Source organism: Xyrauchen texanus, chromosome 18, assembly GCF_025860055.1.
Source record: "Xyrauchen texanus isolate HMW12.3.18 chromosome 18, RBS_HiC_50CHRs, whole genome shotgun sequence".
NCBI lineage: Eukaryota > Metazoa > Chordata > Actinopteri > Cypriniformes > Catostomidae > Xyrauchen > Xyrauchen texanus.
The window spans coordinates 12,759,576-12,780,172 of NC_068293.1; the positions used below are offsets into that span (position 1 = coordinate 12,759,576).

The window sequence follows — 20,597 nt, forward strand, 5'->3', positions numbered from 1 at the left end:
AATCATTACAATTATTTCAAATCAGAAATGGGCAATACATGGAATGATAGTAACGATTAACAGGCTGGAGAGAAAAACAAGAGTACAAAAAGTCAGTTGCAAAAAGTAGGTGTAGGGGTAATTTTTATTAATGATAAAATATATGCAACTGTCTTGAGATTTCATAGTAGGATAACAAACTAGGATTAGTGTATTCTCCTAGCATGGTAAAGATAGATCGGAGCTGTTTTGTAGAAGGTCACTCTATCTCACACCAGTGTATGACTAATATAGACATTAGTAGAGACACTGAAAAACCACCTGGTTTAGGATTTCATGCTTATTCGATCCATAAAATAAAGACACTTGGGGGGGGGGGGGGGGTTCACCTCCGTTTACCAAACAAGACAGTCAATTAGACATGGTTTCTAATTGACATGCTCATTGCAGGGTGTGGGCATAAGAGTCTTTTTAAAAGAAGACACAAATGAAAGAAACACTTCAGTTCTCTGATGAGGTCACTTGTGAGCATACCTGTCAACACTCCTGTTTTTCCTGGGAGTCTCCCGTATTTCACACCCATCTCCCGCCCCCCTCCCATTATGTTATTTCTCCCGGGAAACTTATGTAATTTGTATGGCCCAAACCGCGTTATATGAATAATCACATCAATATATTATTACATGGTTGTCCAGTTGCCAGATCCTACTCATACAATCGACACATACAAATTTCAACCCATTTGTGACTTCAACCTGGCAACTTACAACCCATTTGCGCAGGTAGTATACGCGGGAAGTTGAATCAAACATCACTGGTAGATGGGAGGAGAAGACTATATATACCTGTAAATTTAACAACAGCTGGATGGAAGAATATTATTTCATATTTCGAAGCCATATCGACAATACCCACGCCTTTTGCAATGTGTCGCACTGATTTTAATATCGGACACGGTGGGGAAAATGACGTAACTCAGCAAAACGGCAAAATTTGTATGTATTTAGCCTGCCTCTGCCTTCCAGCACCCCCTCACCCCCCCACTCATAGGTCTCCCGGATTTTGGTATGCAAATGGTGACAGGTATGTTTGTGAGGTCACAGGGACATGTGCTTCTCAGCCGCCTGTTTATGGGCCAGGTAGAGGATGCTGGAAAGTGCACTGACCAGGAAGATCACATCAAACCAGCGGTGATAGAAGTTAAACTGGAGTTCTTCCAGTACCTCAGTCACTATGGTGCGGTACTCCAAAGGCATGCTCATTCGCATTAGGAGCACAGAGGAGACAAAATACATTCCCTATAGCCAGACAGGAGAGAGGCATGTCACACATTTGTTTGCAATAAGGAATTATGATATTTCTCCTTACATACAGCAGTATTAAAGGGATAGTTCACCCTCATGATATCCCAGGTCTGTATGACTTACTTTCTTCACCAGAACAAATTTGAAGAAAAATAAAAAACATAGCTCAGCTCAGTAGGTCCTTACAATGCGAGTGAAAACAGATTTCTCTTTTTAAGCTCCAAAAACCACAGACAGTCAGCATAAACGTCATCCATACGACTCCAGCGGTTAATGTCTTCTGAAGCGATATGACTGATTTTGGTGCAAATAAGATACATTTTTTAGTCCTTTTTTAACTCTAAATCATGCTTCTATTCTGCAGCGGTATGCATGTGTGATGTAATCTCATTGGCATTTGAAACACACGAGAGAACTGTTGCACGTGCGACACACCCGGAAGAGCTGTTTACAACTGTGTAGGAAGAATGCTGTACAGAAGCTTTGTTAGTTTTGGTTTAGATCTGTATTTATCTCTTTCTTTACTCACAATGGTGCATTTATGAGCTTATCCTGTATGTCTCAACCGAGTGGAGATCATGAGATTACGTCTGTATGATGGCAAAGCAAATACGTCACAAGAGAGACCGCTTGAACTCCACCTCTCGAGAAACCTAATGGAAGCGATGGTTTATAGTTAAATAGTACTTAAATATTTATCTTTTTTTGCACAAAAAGTGATTGTATCGCTTTTGAAGACATTAATTTAAATGCTGGAGTCGTAACGATGACGGTTATGCTGACTTTCTTTGATTTTTGGAGCTTCAAAATAGAAATCTCCAGTCACTTGCATTTTAAGGACCTACCGAGCTGAGATATTTTTCTATTTTTCTTCAAATGTGTTCTGGTGAAAAAAGAAAGTCATACACACCTGGGATATCATGTAGGTGAGCAAATAATGAAAGAATTTTCATTTTTGGGTGAACACTTTAAACAGTTTTCACTTGTAATTTCAGCACATGATTTCACTTAGTGTGAATGGTATTTGTTGAATAAAAATATACAGATGTATAGATTAATAATATCTGTCATCATAATGGTTATTTGCCATAACATAAAAAACAAAACTATCAGTACACTTTCTATATTGCCGCTACATTGATGCTTGGTTTATAGATCTTTTACTGAATGTCAAAAAGTGTAGTTGCTTTTCGTTGTCTATTTCATACAATATCTCACCATGATCTGAGCCAAGACGAGCACAATGACATTGGATGACTTGCTGCTGGAGATGGCATAGAAAAACTGTAAACAAACAGAGATATTAGCCAAAACTGCATATTTGTGTGAATTCAATCTCATTAATGCTTCTCAGAAACTGAACTTGGACAAAACCATGCCACAGAGGTTCAGAAAGTATAATCTTCTCTTTACAACAGCTGAACATGAACACATGGCTGTATACATAATACATGGCTGTTCCCCCTTAAGTGATAAGACTAAATGAGAAAAAAAAAGCTGTTTATCCCTCACTGTCCAATGTTCATCCCCAATTACCTTGGTGAGTGTGATTAAAAGGCCTCGTATGGACGTGACTATGATGATTCCCACCAGGATAAAAGAAATGTGCTGAGACCAGAACTTTACCTGTGGGGAAACAGAGGTTTAAGGAGCTTCTGCACATGAATTAAGAGGCTTTATCCATCAGAAAAGGGATTCACTCTTATCAGAAGAGAAAGAGAGAAGTCGGACGCAGATTACATGTTTAAGAGGCTGAATCATTACCTCCTCATGGGGAAAGATTAAACAGTCATTAAAAGAGCTGTGCTGACTGAGAGCAATTAACTGCCAATGAAAGCAGTAAATGTCAGCTGACACAGCACTCACAATCACGTTCTGCTTAAGTCATAAGTATAAAGTCTATTAAGGTGGATATAACAACAATCGTGTATGTTTGTGTGCTTATGAGAGATCAGAAGTGAGGTAAACTGGACAAGAAAATATAAAGGTAACACAATATGAAAAATACTGTTTCAGCACTTGCACAGCGTTTCCAAATATTTTTTTTTTAATTAAAAGTTCCATATATTAACATTTGTTAATACATTATGAAGTAAAATAAACTAACCGTGAACAATTGTATTGTTATAAATTAAAATTAACCAATATTAATACATTTAATGTCATTTCACATTTTGTTCATTGTTGATTCATGATGCCTATTGCCTTTGCTAATGTTAACAAAAAGAAACTTATTGTAACATATTTCCAATATAACATTTTATTTTTATCATTTTAAATAATCATACAAACAAGCATATGGTAATTTGTCCTGCTGCAACAGTACATCACTACAATCTGATTCTTACAAATTGGCCATTATGAGGCAGAGAAGTTTAACTGGCGTTCAAAATGTACGGTTCAATGTTGAACAGGGTTGCGAATTGAATTTCCACTGAGGTAGGAAAACTGCATGCAAAAACTGGATACAAAATTGTCATTTTCATTTGAAATTAAGTAACAGGAATTCAAATTGAATAAAATTCCAAGAAAATCATAAGGGAATAACCAGTCCAAATTAATTATATAATTATTTTAGTGTTTAATCACAAAACTTGTGCTGAACTGAAATTCCTCAGTTGTGTGAAAAGTTGAGCAAAAGAATAAATTTGGCCCCATAATGTCCAGCAGGGATGCTCAAAGGTGTTTAGCTATCTGAAATACATAAGTTTGTAACACGTACATCAAACTGAATGCCGAGATAGTGACAGTAATCTCAATTCCTCTCGTCACTGGGTCAGTCTTCCCCACACGGTCAAAGACAATGTTTATAGTGGCCTGATATGGTAGAATACGATACATATTATCATGGATTAGGACAGATTATTTAAAATGTTCTAAAATACTGTACATCCAAAAATGGGCAAAGAAAATTCTAACCATGAATATTTTCCACACACAGTAGATGGAAAAGAAGTACCCTAAAAAGTTGAAGTATTTTCCTTGAAATGTTTTTTAGTATTCTATCCGTTCCTTGTGAAAGAGACATCAGAACATTAGTTTAATGTTAATTTATCTAAAGAGTTCCTACACCTTTTGACCAATGAATTCCCATGATTGTTCCAGTCGTTCATGATTAATGATGAAATACTTCTAATGAAATATTTTAGAGGCAAGCATAAAAGAAAACATATATAATATTCACAATAGAATTTTAAATGAGAATTTAGTGATTTCCTTGGTTCTTCAAGGCCTGGAAATCACAATTTAAAAATGTCCTGATATATCCATGACTGGGGGAACCCTGTATATAGACATACAGTGCATTAATCAAGTTTTCAGACTCCTTAATTTTAATTTTTGAAATTTTGTTATGTTGCAGATGTATACTAAAATTCTTAAATTCCCACATCAATCTACAACCCATACCCTATAATGACAAAGCAAAAAACTGATTATTGATAACTTTGAAAATGTATTAATAAGAAAAAACTGAAATACCACATTGACATAAGTGTTCAGACCCTTTGCTATGACACTTGAAATTTACATCAGGTGCATCCCATTTCTCTGGATCATCTTTGAGATGTTTTTACACTTCGATTGAAGCCCATCTGTGGCAAATTCAATTGATTGGACATGATTTGGAAAGGCACACACCTGACCATATAAGGTCTCACAGCTGAAAATAAATATCAGAACAAAAACCAAGCCATGAGGTCAAAGGAACTGCCAGCAGAGCTCAGAGACTGGATTGTGTCGAAGCACAGATCTGGGGAAGGCTACACAAAATTTCAGCTGCATTGAAGGTTCCAAATACTACAGTGGCCTCAATAATTCTTAAATGGAAGTTTGGAACAACCAGGACTCTTCCTATAGCTGGCCGCCCAGCCAAACTGAGCAATCAGGGTAGAAGGGCCTTGGTAAGAGAGGTGACCAAGAATGCAATGGTTACTCTGGTCGAGCTCATGAGATCATGTGTAGAGATGGAAGTAACTTGCAGAAGGACAAACCTCACTGCAACACTCCACTGATCTGGGCTTTATGGCAGAGTAGCCAGATGGAAGACTCTCCTCAGAGCAAGACACATAAAAAAGCACCTAAAAGGACTGTAAGAAACAAGTTCCTCTGGTCTAATGAAATTAAGATTGAACTGTCTGGCCTCAATTCCAAGCGTCATGTCTGGAGGAAACCAGGCACTGATTATCACCTGCGCAATACCATCCCAATGGTGAAGCATGGTGGTGGTAGCATAAGTCTGTGGTGATGTTGGGGGACTGCTCAGGGTTGAAGGAAAGCTGAATGCAGCAAAATACAGAGATATGCTAAATGAAAACCTGGTCCAGAGTGCTAATGACCACAGACTGGGCTGAGGGTTCACCTTCCAACAGGACAATTACCCAAAGCACACAGCCAAGACAATGCAAGAGTGGCTAAGGGACAACTCTGTGAATTTCCTTAAGTGGCCCAGCCAGAGCCGGGTCTTGAACCCAATCGAACATCTTTGGAGAGACCTGAAAATGGCTGTCCACCAACAGTCCCCATCATGCCTGACAGAGCTTGAGAGGATATGTAGAGAATTCCAGGTGTGCAAAGCTTGTTGCATCATACCCAAAAAGACTTGAGGCTGTCATCTCTGCCAAAGGTGTTTCAACCAAGTACTGAGTTAAGGGTCTGAATACTTATGTCAATGTGATATTTCAGTTCTTTAGTTTTAATAAATTTGCAAAAAATATATATATTTTTGATAACTTTGAATGCACTGTAAATCTTAGACCCATTAACACTTGGTATTAAGATGTGTTTCAGGTGATCCGACCACATGTGGTCAGTGCCTAATACAGGTGTAAAAGTGGTGCAATGCCTTCACAAAAACTACATATGGAGTATGTAACCAAATCGCATTTGTTGTGAGAACACTAATCCATCCTGAATGCGTCCCAGACAGCAGTGAAGTGCCACTGTCTGATATCAATATGCAGGGAAGCAGATGAAAAGCACAAACATCTAAAGCTCCTTTAATACAGGTACTTCACTAAAATAATGGATAATTCTGCTTGAAATGTTGAGTTTGTTCTTAGATTAAATTTCAGCTGCATCTGGGAGAAACAGCATGCCAGTTTTGTTTGAGCTTTATTTGTCTTTTCTAACTTTTTTGCACTATAATATCATGCAGTAACACAGTAACATAGTGATTGATATATGTCATCATGAGTTAAGAGACAATCTCCCCAAAATCCGATTACAAGTGGTCAGGAGACGCATTTGAGCAACGAGGTATAAACAGCGATGTGTCTTGCCTGACCAAATTTGATTAATTAACCCAGACACATCTTAATATCAGGTTTAAATGGGGCTTTAGGCAGATGACAGATAATCACTTAATATTTCAGTTGTAAAATACCTTTGTAGCCTGCAGGTCCACAGTCTCCAGGAAAAGCTGTCTACTGAGTTCCTCTAGACCATCTACTTTCTGCTGGATCAGAGACAGATCTGCAGTGCCAGAGTTAAGAAAGATGTCACTAATTTAGGCCAGTAGTTTTAGGCCTTTCGACTTAACATGCACATGCTCACACATACACTCATTAGTAACCTGCCATCAAGCTAATGATTTTCAACCAAATCTAATTGATTTGACAGTAATTTAGATGCAATTAGGGGTGATTCAATGGTGATGGCATGTGATCTCAGTAACTCTGCAGTTCCTATGTCACTCCTCACTGGGATCAAAAAACCTTGCATTACTAGCTGTCACGATTCCCTTGTTGTCTGCCCTGTGTTTCACTAGTCTTTGTCTTCTTCTTCTTCTTCTTCTGGTGTTTAATGGTGGATTGGCAGACCAACATAAATGGTGCATTCCCGCCACCTACTGATCTGGAGTGTGGAGTATACTTGGCTTTGGAAGAAACGAGAGGAGAGAGAGAAAAAAAAAAAAATTTATTCTATTTATTATTCCTGTTTTATTTAAATATCTAAATATTAATTCGTGAAATCTTGATTGTCTTGACCCATTTCCTAACAATACTCTTATTGAAATTGTATCAACTCCCATCCATTGTAGCTCTTGAATTAACTGTTGTCTCTCCCATTTGTATGTAGCACATTCTAAAAGAATATGCTGCACTGTTTCTAAATCCCCACACTTATCACAGTTTCCTGTATCATGCTTCCCTATTTTATAAAGACTATAATTCAGTGCAGTGTGACCAATTCTTAACCTTGTAATAATGACATCTTTTTTCCTATTTCCATATCTTTTCCTCTCATTTCCAACCTGTTCTTGAATTTGATAAAAGATGTCTTCCTTTAGAGTCACTATTCCATATCTTTTGCCATCTTTTATTAATTTCAATTGCTATTAATCTCTTGATTTCTGATTTACTTAGTGATACATTCATTTCTATTTGTGCATGATTTAATGCTTTCTTTGCCAACCGGTCTACCTCCTCATTACCATCCACACCCACATGTGCAGGCACCCAGAGAAAAAATACCAGTATCCCTAACTGCCTTGCTCTAAATAAACATTGCAAAACTTCAAATATTAAATCTTGCCGAGATTCAGATTTTCCACTCATAAGACTAGTAAGAGCAGCCATTGAGTCCGTACATATCACGGTTCTAGCTGGTTGAACTTCTTCAATCCACTGTAGTGCTAATATGATAGCAATTAATTCAGTAGTAAATACCGATACATGATCCGATATTCTTTTTGTAATTTTTAAATTAAATGTAGGAATGAATACTGCTGCTGCAGTTCTTCCAGACTCTGGTTCCTTTGACCCATCTGTAAATACCTGTAATACTGAATAGTACTCTCGATTTACATACTGTTTAACTACTAATTCAGTTGGTATGCTAATTGGTTTATTTATTTCTTTATGTATTTGTAAGTCAATTAATGGCATGGGATACATCCAAGGAGGAATTGCTGGTATTGGAACAGAGGGGGCTATTAAATAATCTTTCAATCCCAAGCTGTTTGCCTCCTTCCCTACTAACCAACCAAAGCTTGCTATTTCTTTGTATTCATACTCCCAACATTCCTTCAACAATATTTTTACTGGATGACTTTCCAGATGTCCACATACACCTGACCAGTATCTCATCCTCAATTGAAGTCTGCGTTGTTCCAACAGTAATTCTCCCAATTCAACTTGTAGTGATACTACCGGAGAAGATTTAAATGCTCCACAACAAATTCGTAAGGCCTGATTTTGTATAACTTGTATTTTTTAAGTAAAGTTTTCTTCAGCAGAACTGTATACCATACTTCCATAGTCTATATTTGACCTGATCACTGCATAATAAATTATTTTCAGTGACTGGCAACTTGCCCCCAATCAGCACCTGACAAGCATCTTAAAACATTTATTCCTTTTTTACACTTTTCTATCAATTTCTGAATATGGACTCCAAAATTTAATTTAGAATCCATCCACATACCTAGAAATCTCACTACTTTAACTTGTTCCAACTGATGACCATACATTTTAATATTTAACTTAGGAATATTTTTCTTATTAGAAAAACAAATTACTTGTGTCTTTACCACAGAAAACCGAAAACCCCAACTGCTTTTTGCATTTTATTTTCTACAAACAGCATATTACGTCCCCTTTTCCACAATGCCCCGTCGTCTGCATACAATGATCTTCCTATTCCAGTTTCAATATTACTAAATATGTCACTAATCATTAAGTTAAAAAGAATAGGGCTGCTCACACTTCCCTGAGGAGTTCCATTCTCAATTGAGAGAATCCTTGAGTATTCAGACCCCACTCTAACTTGAATCGTTCTTCCAAACAAAAAACTTGAAATCCAGTTATACATTTTTCCCTCAATTCCCAAACTTTCTAATTTCATTAACAGCCCTTCTTTCCACAACATATCATAAGCCTTTTCAACATCGAAAAATACTCCCATCAACATTTCTTTATTAATTTGAGCTTTTCGAATTTCCGCCTCCAAACTCATAATTGAGTCCATCGTATTTCTCCCTTTTCTCAATCCGCTTTGACATGCTGACAGAATGTTTTTACTCTCCATTTCATACGTCAACCTATTCATAACCATCCGTTCCATAAGTTTGCATAAATTAGATGTCAACGCAATGGGTCTATAACTAACTGGCTGAGAATGGTCTTTTCCAGGTTTAGCGATTGGAACTATTACTCCATGTTTAAAATTCACAGGAATATTCCCTAAATCCCAAATTTTATTAAAAAGTCTTAAAATTATATTCAATGATACATTTGACAATTGCGTAATCATCTCATAACATATTTCATCCTTTCCTGGTGAAGTATGTTTAACCCCTACAAGCGCTCTCTTTAACTCATATAAGGTACATTTTGAGTCTAACCTACTTCCTGATGTAATCTTCTTTTCATATATATGCTCATTCTCTTTCACTTTCTGTTCCCTATACTTCTTCATATTATCTGTAATATTATCATTACTATGCACCTTAACAAATGCTTCCACTAACATCTCTGCTTTATCACTATCTTTTATCGCTATTTTCCCTTTCCTACTAAAACTGGAATATTATTATTTCTCTGGATCCCTCCCATCTTTCTAATCATGTTCCAAACTTCATTTATTTCAATGTCTTCCCTATTCTATTACAGTATTCCCTCCAGAACATTCTTTTTGCTATTCTTATTTCTCTCCTTACCATAGTCTGAGCTCTCTTAAAAATAATATAATCAGTAAACAATATCGATTTTCTGGCTTTCTTCATTGCTTTATTTCTTTCCCTTACTGCCTTACTACATTTTTCGTTCCACCATGGGACTGCTTTTCTACTACTTATAGTTTTCTTTTTTCCTATTACTTCCTCTGCCGTATTTCTTAACGCTTTAGTTATTTCCATACTTAACTCTTCTATTTCTTCAATTTCTCCCATTTCATTCATTTTGTTATTACACAGTTCTTTAAAAGCTCCCAATTAGCTGCCTTAAATTTCCATCTTGGCATTCTCTCCACCACAGTTTGTACAATATCCATACCAATTTGACACCATACTAGATAGTGATCACTTCCCAATGAACTTTGCTTGTTTACATTCCATTCACATTTTCTAGCTAGATTTTCTGAAACTAGCGTTATATCTAACGCTGAATTACGCCCATTACTCACATCTATTCTTGTTATATTTCCATTATTAATAAATACTAACCGTCCCCAATCTAGCATTTCTTCCACTATCCTCCCATTATAATCTGTTTTAACACTCCCCCATAATGTATTATGTGCATTAAAATCTCCACACCATACTACCTTCTGATTAGGATTACCTCTTATTTTTTCCATCTCATTCTTACATAACCTTTCACATGGATTATAAAAATTTATTATTTTAATACTTTGATTCCCTTCCCATACCTCCATCATCAACACCTCTTGATCCTCACTCACTTCTATATTCCTGTATCCCACCCCATGTTTTATAAATGTTGCTACTCCACCTCCATTACCTTTTTTCCTATCTTTCCTAATTAATTGATATCCTTGTAAAACAAAATTCAACTGAGGTTTGAGCCAAGTCTCCTGTATACATATAATATCTGGTCTTTTCTCCAGATCAGAGATGAATTTTTTAAACTCTTGTCCATTAGCAATTAGGTTTCTCGCATTCCACTGTAAAATTAAAAACACCATTATGAACCACCACATCCTGCTTGCGTATTTGTTAACTGCACCTTTAACTTCTCATTAATCATTTCCACAGATATTCCCTCAATCTCTAGGTATTTTTCAGCTGCTTTTATTATTATTGTAATTCTTTCAGTCCGGCTTTCTGTTTGTGCAGAACAATTTACCACTTCAGCTATAAAGGTAACAAATGCCACATTACTCTTAATCCCGAAGTTCTCTTTAGTTTTTTCCTGAGCCGTTTCCATCTTTTGTTGAGGAATTCCTTTACCACTATCCCCTGATTCTAAAGTCTTTCCTACTTTCTTTACCGCCTCCGAATATGACAATCCTTCTTTTATTCTTACATTTTGCACTTGAACTGCATTTTTCCTCACCTCACATCCTCCATATCCCGCACTATGTTCCCCTCCACAATTACAACATTTGGGATCCACTCCTTGCTCACATTTACCATATTCATGCTCTCCTCCGCATCTCGCGCACCTTTGTTTACCTCTGCATACAGCCGCTACATGTCCAAACTTTTGGCATTTGTAACATCTTAGAGGAGGGGGTACGTAAAGCCTAACCGGAAAACTCATAAATCCTAAGAAGACTTTACTTGGCAGTTTATCTTCATTAAAATGAATCATCACCGAGAGGCTATCTCCCCTTTCATTGTTTCTATTACATTTCAGTCTTTTTACGCCAATTACTTCGCCTCCCGTAAGGCCTTTCTTAATCTTTTCCTCAGTTACATCAGTGGGGATCCCTGTAATTACTCCTTTAACCCATTTCTTTTCTTCTTGAACTGAACAAGTCACACCTTGTCCCATGATCGATTTAATTTCTAGAGCCTTTTTCTGTTGTCTACTGTCCTTACAAAAAATAATCAATCTACCATCCCTCAACAACTTCACACTTTCAACCAGTCCAATTTTTCCTTTAATCGCTTTAGATAATTTCAATGGGTTAATGACACTGAAAGATCCAGCAACAAATGTCAACAATATCTTAAACTCTTCTTTCTTTCTCCTTGTCACTTGTAATCCATTCTCACTTTCAGTTTCAGATTCATTACCTCTATTTTTCTTACTTTTCCGATTTCCTACTGTACTCCATTCACTATTTCCAATCCCTCCACCTTCCACGTCAAAATTTTCATCCTCCATTTCCGGATCGCTTCCGGTTCCACTTCCTGCCATGCACACTCCAGTCACAGATCAGCTGTCTCCCAATCCGCCTCCCCAGAGTCCGCTCTTCCACTAGTCTTTGTCTCAAACTTCTATTCCCTTTGTAAAAACTACACTTCCCATGATTCCCGGCCCTCATCACTGCCAGCCCTGTGTCATTGTGCTCACCTGATCGTCGTTTGTCATCATCATGTTTCCTGTGTATTTAAACCCTGCTGTTTCTCCATTCCCCTGTCCATTGTCGATGTTTATGGATGCTTGTTTCCGTGTTCTGTGATGTTTATCCTGCCTGTTAAACCGTTGTATGATTTCCGTGTTTTTGTTGTATTTTCCCCATTGCGGGTGTTTCCTTTGTTTTGGTTTTGTCTATTTAGTTTTCACCCTGTCCAATAAAGTTAACCCTGCAATTAGATCCTCACCCCTCGTCTGCCTTCCTGCTCATCGTAACACTAGCTGAGGACCTGTACTTTATGTTTCCACTTTGTATTAAACTGGTCATTTAGGATACTTTCACTGCCTGATGGTGATGAGGTCACACTCTTGATCATTCCCCAGAATCCTGTCTGTTTATTCTGCTCCTCTCCACGTTGGTACATCTGCCTTCTTGTCATGGCAATCCTACATAGATATATCAGTTTAAGTTCACCACATTAACGATGTTCCACTAACATTTGACAACTAGAAAGTGTCACAATAATGGTGTTTAACATTTCAAGAATAACACACCTCTTTTGTAACATGTTTTGATTACAGTGTGCATTTGCAATTTTTTTTTTTTCACTATAAATAACACTTGGTTTGATGTTGTCATCTAAAGCAATGACATTCATACAATTCTACACATGGCTTAATTGTCCAAACACTTTTTGGGGCCACTGACTGTATATAGTTATCCATTATTTATTTTTAATTTCTCTTGCACATTCTCTTACATTTACAGTGTATACTGTCTCTTGAAAGAAAGCATTAAAAATTATGTTGTTCCTGATTAGCAGTATATATGGTTTAAATACAAAACATTGTTGTGTGAATGCAGTAATGCTTGACATCCTCTTTGATCCCTCTCTTACCTTTTCTTTTTACTGACAATTAAGTCCATTGTCTGCAGCAGCCTTCTCTCCAGGGCCAGAATATCACTGTCCGTCACATTTCTAATGAAATAAACCAAAGAAATACCTGATATTTTACAATCACTTCTAAAATATGCATCCAAACAAAAACTTTTGTGTGATATTTTATGTGTCTAAGAGTTAGTACCTTAGGAAATAAGACATGTATGTATAAGGGCAGTTAACAGCACCAAAGCCAGACAGGAGAGCCATAAGTGTGACTCAAATGACCCCCACACGACTGCTCAGCTGCTCTGTGGACAGAATGCCTGCGGATGTAAGAAAGAGATACACATCTACAAATTTGGTTGTGAGATCTAAGTGTAGCCATGTTTTAAGAATACACAAAGTCAACATGAACTCAAAATGGGTCCAATTTACTTTTAATGCACATTCCTGGTCTCATGCATGAACCATCAGTGCCTGTTATTCCAAAAGAAAAAGAAAACGATTCTTAGTTTTTCATTAAAATTAATAACTTGCTCCGCCTCTAAAACAACAATACTTTGTGGCTTATGCAACAAATCCATGTTATTTTTCAAGCACTACACAAAACAACTCCTAGTGGATAAAATCTAGCCAAATCCAACACTTTTTTTCTCTCATTGAATATCCTGTTTCACTCAAAAAAAAAAAAGGGCAGATTTCAGAAGAAAAACGGGTTTCAAATTCCAACAGCATTTCATGTTGACAAAATCAGTGCTGTTTCCTACCATGTTTTGGACTAAGAATAGGGAAAGGATTGCCCAGTTTCCAGAAGCAATACATGAACGTGAACCAGACCACTAATGAAAAAAGCAACCTTTATCTATACACTGTAAAAGAAAAGATGCAATGCAATGCAATGCATAATCAAACACTTTACTAAAATAACTTTATAGAAAGCTAGAGATGGAAGAAGAACTTACACAAACATATATTACTGACTACAAAGTAGCCAATGTAGAAAGGTACCACAAATATTAGAACAAGTAATATAACATACAAATTCAGCTTCCAATGGAAATACCTCGACCTGTGGAGAGCCAAACATCATGTGACACATCTTTCATGACTCATCAATGATGATTTCATCACAAAGTGAAAAGTCCTTACGTGCAAAAACCGTTGGAAGAAAATGCCGGAGAACGACGGATAAATCATGTAAATCTCTTTGATGGTATTTTTCAGAATTGATTACTCCATACAGAAAATTTGCCACTTTAGCCATTCAGTAAAGTTTATATTAAAGTTTAAACACTCTACCTATAGTTAAACATTCTGAATTATTAAAAACGAATTATAGAATGAATAAAAACATTTAAAATTATAGAATGAATGAAGTTACAAATGTAACATATCATATATTGAAATGTATGGAATATGGTAAACAGGTCTATCAGTTGTGTAGGACAGCGAAAAGAGTAAAAACAGCTCGAGAAGTTCCAAAAAGGATATAAAAAGCATCATAAAAGTAGGCCTACAGTAGTTAGTAGTTAGTTAGTCTTACAATAACTTTGACGAACACACCATTTAAGCCGTTATCTGCTTCTTTATGTTCTACAGAAGAAAGAAAATCACACTGATTTGGAATTAGGCTACTTATGGGTGAGTAAACTAATGTTTATTGTTCAGTAAACTATTAGTTTAATGAGTGTTTATGAGAAAATAAATGTGTAAAAAGTGAGATATTGTGACACTGAGAAAGTTCTTAGTCTTTAATTCGACTTTGATTATGACACACACACACACACACACACACACATTCATACACTGGAATATACATTCATACATATGATAGTTTTATTTTGTCTAATGTTAACCAGTTAAAATTTGCACCGAATTTGGAACTTTGTGGCTGTTTATTTTTCTGCAACTTATACGATATGATGTCGCTCTGTTTATGGTTACTAAGACTATTTGAACAACTTCTCAACTGGCCAATCGCAGACCGCGTTTAATCAGAGCCATATATAGAGAGAGTTGCGACAACTCCATTGATTCCAATGGAACGTTTTTTTTTACAGCAATAGCGGCTCGTGGAGCCTCTCAATAGTTCCCGGAAGTAGCAGTAAACACATGCCACACCGTAGAGATGCATCAGAACAAACTGTTTGCGACGCACTTTTAAAAGGTGAGACGTTTAAAGAATAATATTATCTTATTCTGTATATTATCAGTACATCTAAATAAAAATAACTTATAAATTAAAACCTTATAGTTGAGTATTACTCATTAAATTAGGAGATAAGGGATGTTATCGGATAACTAACAGAGTAGGCAAGGATTGGAGCTGGATAAAGTTAGTAACGAACACCCTATTAATTGTAAAATCTTTGCAGATACCTCACACATTTTTTTGTTGTTGTAATTTTTAGGCCTACTTATATTTAGATTGCTCCTGCTGACTTGAGCCAACAATTTTTTTCTCCTCTCCATGTCAGTGGGGAAGCCATACATTCGCACACCTTTCACTGAGCGATTGGAGCATCCCCATGCAGCACAGCAAACCATGGTGAAGACTATGCAACGACAACATGAAAGAAAGGACACATACAAAATGCTTGGCATGCTATTTAATTTATTAGAAATGTATTCATGAACTGCTGTAAATAGTTATTGCATTTATTTGAATAAAAATACAAAAAAAGTAATGTCGTAATATATTATTACAATTTAAAATAACTGTTTTCTATTTTAATGTATTTTAAAATGTAATTTACTCCTGTGATGCCAAGCTGAATTTTCAGCCTCATTACTTTTGAACGGCAGTTTATATACGAGTATGCTTAAGTTGTTTTAAAGCTGAATATATGAATAAGCATTGTAAGAATTATACATTAGATATATAATATTTATAAGACATAAATAATTATATTACTATATATAGGCTATAGAATTGTAAGAATTGAAAACAATAAGCTTCATTTCACTAAATTTTACATTTACGTAACTGCTGCTAATAGTTAATAGTTCATTGACCCATTGTGCGGTGCGAGCTGGAAATCACCTGTCACCAGCCTGTCTCTGTACTATCTGAAAAGTCATAAATATGACATTAGTTACCATGAGATTAGTGAAAACAATGAACATGAGGTAACATAAAAAGGCAACAGAAACCCTAGCCTGAAATAAGTTGAGGAAAATAACGGTAAGCGAACACTAATCCTCAAATATTAGCTGATTTGATCTTTAAAAAACAACATCGCTGTAACAACATACTCATGCTACATACATATGTCGGTGTGTTACATAAATATATAAAATAAATGCATTTATTGACTACTAATTACCAGAAATAGCAGTTCTGTCACTCTACTCTAACAGTTTGGAATGACAGCACTTCCTGGAACTATCTGAAGTCTACGTGAATCACGTGACGATCAAGCATTTAGAACTTCCGTTGTCGCAACTCTCCTTTATATGGCTCTGCGTTTAATGAGCTCTAGTCGCCAATCAGAACGCAGGAGGCGGGACCTGCCAGAATACGGGTGGGGAACAAAATAACGCCCGCCACAAGAGAGCGGTATCACTACAAAAACTAGAGCTCCTTGTATAAAAACGCACCAACGGACAAACACTGCTTCAAAATCTGTCATTTGTTTATTTAAAATCTGCTGGTTGCATCGAACAGATCATAATAATAATAACAACAGTAGTAATCATTTGTAAATAATAAGAAAAAACAACAATACAGTAGGCCTAATAATTATCTATATAATTATAGATACTATATAAATAATCAAAGAATATTAGCAGTTAAAGATAAATAATAATAATAATAATTCATAAATAATTTAGTAATATTATAACAATTACAATATTATTATAAATAATGATGATAGTGATAATGATACAAAATAATAACATTATACATTTAAAATGATAAACAAATACAAATTATCTTTTTATTTATTGAACTTTACCTACTTCATATCATATTTTATTATTTATTATTAAGTTATTATGTACATTTATAGGAGTACTGTATATGGTATTAACACTTTGGCACTGCAAACCTTGAAAGAGAGAGAGAGAGAGAGAGAGAGAGAGAGAGAGAGAGAGAGAGAGAGAGCGCGCAATGGTGTGACTGAGGCCAGGGGCTGGGTGTTTCATTAAGATAGAAAATCTCATCGGACTAAGGCGAGGTATGGAGCAGAGAACATGGGAGTCTTGGCTAAATCACATTCTGTAAATGCTGTCACCACAAATCAATCCCAATAGCATATTGTCCCAAGCTGACTACACTACCATTATGCCTGTGGGGCCATTTTTAAAACATGTATAAAAACTTGAGTAGCATAATTTACCACAAACATAATTTCCTGTTCCCTTTTCTGGGTTACTACATTTAGTCACATGTCAAAATCCAATTAAAAATACGGTGTTCTTTAAGATGCACACATTTTAATGGGATTTTGCCTTCATTTGACAGGACAGTGGAGGAAAACAGGAAAGTAGATTGAAATGAGACTGGAACATGATACAGGCCAGATTCAAACTTGCATCCCCATGAGCACATCAGCTATTTTTTCAGCTGTGAAAAAGTCCCTTTCAAGGCAAGTCAGTTCACTTGGTGGCCGTCTTTGGAGTGCACCCGGGACGCTATTTTCTATGTAAACAAGCTGCAGCTCCTCAGAAGAACTAGATGAAATAACAGAAAGTATAAATACTGTTGGGGATTGCCCCACTGAATGCCGTTTTTTTTAAGGTGTTAACCGATTCAGTGCTCTGATAAGGGATGAGTCATCAGATATCTTTTCCAACTTTTATTTGTGCAAGATTCAACCTTGTACACACAGAGGTAGTTTCTGTAATAAACAATCAAACAGAAATAAATAATTTGTCTACATACATACTTTTATGATTCAACAGTAAATTACAAATAAACAATATAAATTTATACGTCTCTCATATATATGCTTAGATAAAGATAGCAAGGGATATAAACTATGGAAAGGGCATAATAACATGGATCACATTATGCAGCATTATCATATTAACAGATACAAAACTGCTGAATATAGCCTAGTATTATGCACATATGGAGATAAATGAACATAGAATCATATTGCAGATTTTAGCGATATAAGCAGCCGCGCTAGCGCGAGTGTTTATATGTGACAAACTAATAATTATACAGATCGCAAACAGCGGCAATACTGGCTTAATGCCAGAACTAGTTGCAACCACTGATCTATATATGTATATATCAGTGGTTGCAACACATACAGAAACATTCCCCGCCCTCCGCCCTGCCACAGACATATATTATGATGCAATAAGTCGCAAGCCAATACGATATAATCTAGATGCAGCAAGCATGCACGCTTGAGGGACAAGCATCCACGCGACAGAGTGTGCATCAGCCGGATGCAGTTTCAGTCTCTCCCCCTCAGATCAGGACATTCTCGCAACTCATAGAAGAGGCGCTGACCACACAGAAAAATGCCAGTTTCGGAGTTTGCAGTTATTTACATGATCTGCTTCCATATTATTTGAACTTTAATAAAGCTATAACGCATTCAATATAACTGCATTTAAGATGTAACGTCGGGTTGTTTTATTTTAAAGACGCTCGACACGCAAGTTTTGCTTCAGCGGAGCGGCAGCTCCACTTATTCTACAATGAGAGTGCTTCTGTATTTACTTACTTGGTATTTTTGCATTATAATTCCCTCATACTTTGCGATCTACATCACCTGAAGCTGTTTGGAAAATTTAGAGTGCATCTGGACTGTGAGCTGTGTAATTCTTCCTCTCCTAAGTCAGGTGCGAGCTGCAGTGCTGCTCTCATCATTGAAATCATCCATCATCAAAAATGTTGTCGACAATTTTTTTTCAGCCCTGAATGACTTTATGAATTTCTTTACTGATAAAATCATCGGAAACAAAATTGGAATTATGCATCCATCTGCCACAACACTCAAGAAGACTACAATTATTTCCTATGAGCAACTTCAATCCTTCGCTGTTGTAGGTCAGGAAGACCTAACAAAAATAATTGAAACATCAAAATCAGATACATGAATGTTAGACACAATACTGACTAAAATCCTAAAAGATGTGTTTCCTGTAATCTCAGAACCTCTTCTTTTTATTATTAACTCCTCATTATCCTTAGGATATGTCCCAAGAAACTTTAAACTGGCAGCTATCAAACTGCTTATCAAGAAACCACAGCTTGATCCAGGAGAATTGTCTAATTACAGACCGATTTCAAATCTACCATTTATGTCGAAAATACTAGAAAAGGAAGTATCATCCAACTATGTTTATTTTTTTTTACAAAGAAATGGTATATGAAGAATTTCAGTCAGGATCACAGTACAGAGACTACACTTATTCAAGCTATAAATGACTTGCTCTTATCATCTGATTGCAACTGCAATTCTCTTCTAGTGCTTTTAGATCTTAGTGCTGCCTTTGACACCATAGATCATGACATTCTCTTGAATAGGCTGGAGAATTATGTTGGCATTAGTGGACACCCATTAGCTTGGTTTAGTTCCTATCTCTCTGACCACTACCACTTTGTCTGTGTAAATGGGGAACAGTCAGATCAAATTAAAGTTAAGTATGGAATGCCACAGGGATCAGTTTTAGGGCCTCTGCTATTATCCTTATTTATCCTCTACTTGGGAGACATTATCAGGAACCATGAAATTAGTTTTCACTGTTATGCCGACGATACCTAACATTATATTTCTTCGAAACCAGATGAAATTTCACAATTTTCCAAATTACCAGAGTGGATATATAATATCAAAGAGTGGATAGCTAGAAATTTCCTTCTGCTCAATTCCAACAAAACAGAAATAAAAATTATTGGAACAAAAACCTCAATAAATAAGATGCTAAAATATAATCTGACTCTTGGTGGATGTACTGTAACATCAACTTCTACAGCAAAACTTTTGGTGTTACATTTGATAGCAATATAACTTTAAAAAACGAATTTCCAATATTTAAAGAACTGCATTTATCCACCTCAAAACTACATTATTGTAATGCATTAATTGGTGGATGTCAAGCAGATTTAATACGAAATATGTAGAAATATGATCATATCAGCCCTGTTTTATCTGTATTACATTAGCTACCTGTTCATTTTTAAATTATGTTAATTACGTACAAAGCTTTGAATGGTCTAGCTCCAAAGTACGTAAGTGACCTTCTATCATGATCCATCATGCTCACTACGATCGCAAAACTCCACCCTGTTAACAATACTGAGAATATCAAAATCCACAAAAGGAGGGAGATCATTTTCCTATCTGGCTCCTAAACTGTGGAATCGTCTTCCTAGCAGTGTTCGGAATTCAGACACACGCTCTCAATTTATCCCTCAATTCATAGTTATGCTGCTTTAGTTAGGTCTGCCAGAACCAAAAACATTTCTCTTATTCTTT

The 20,597-nt window shown here is 36.2% G+C and overlaps 1 protein-coding gene and 1 pseudogene across 1 annotated transcript in view; both read right to left on the minus strand.

Annotated features, from left to right (window-relative positions):
- The window catches only part of LOC127659000 (cytoplasmic protein NCK2-like), a 576,925-nt gene that overhangs the window by 105,694 nt on the left and 450,634 nt on the right, over nt 1-20,597 (minus strand). The window lies entirely within an intron of this gene.
- Nucleotides 372-13,989, minus strand: LOC127659007 (Golgi pH regulator-like; annotated as a pseudogene).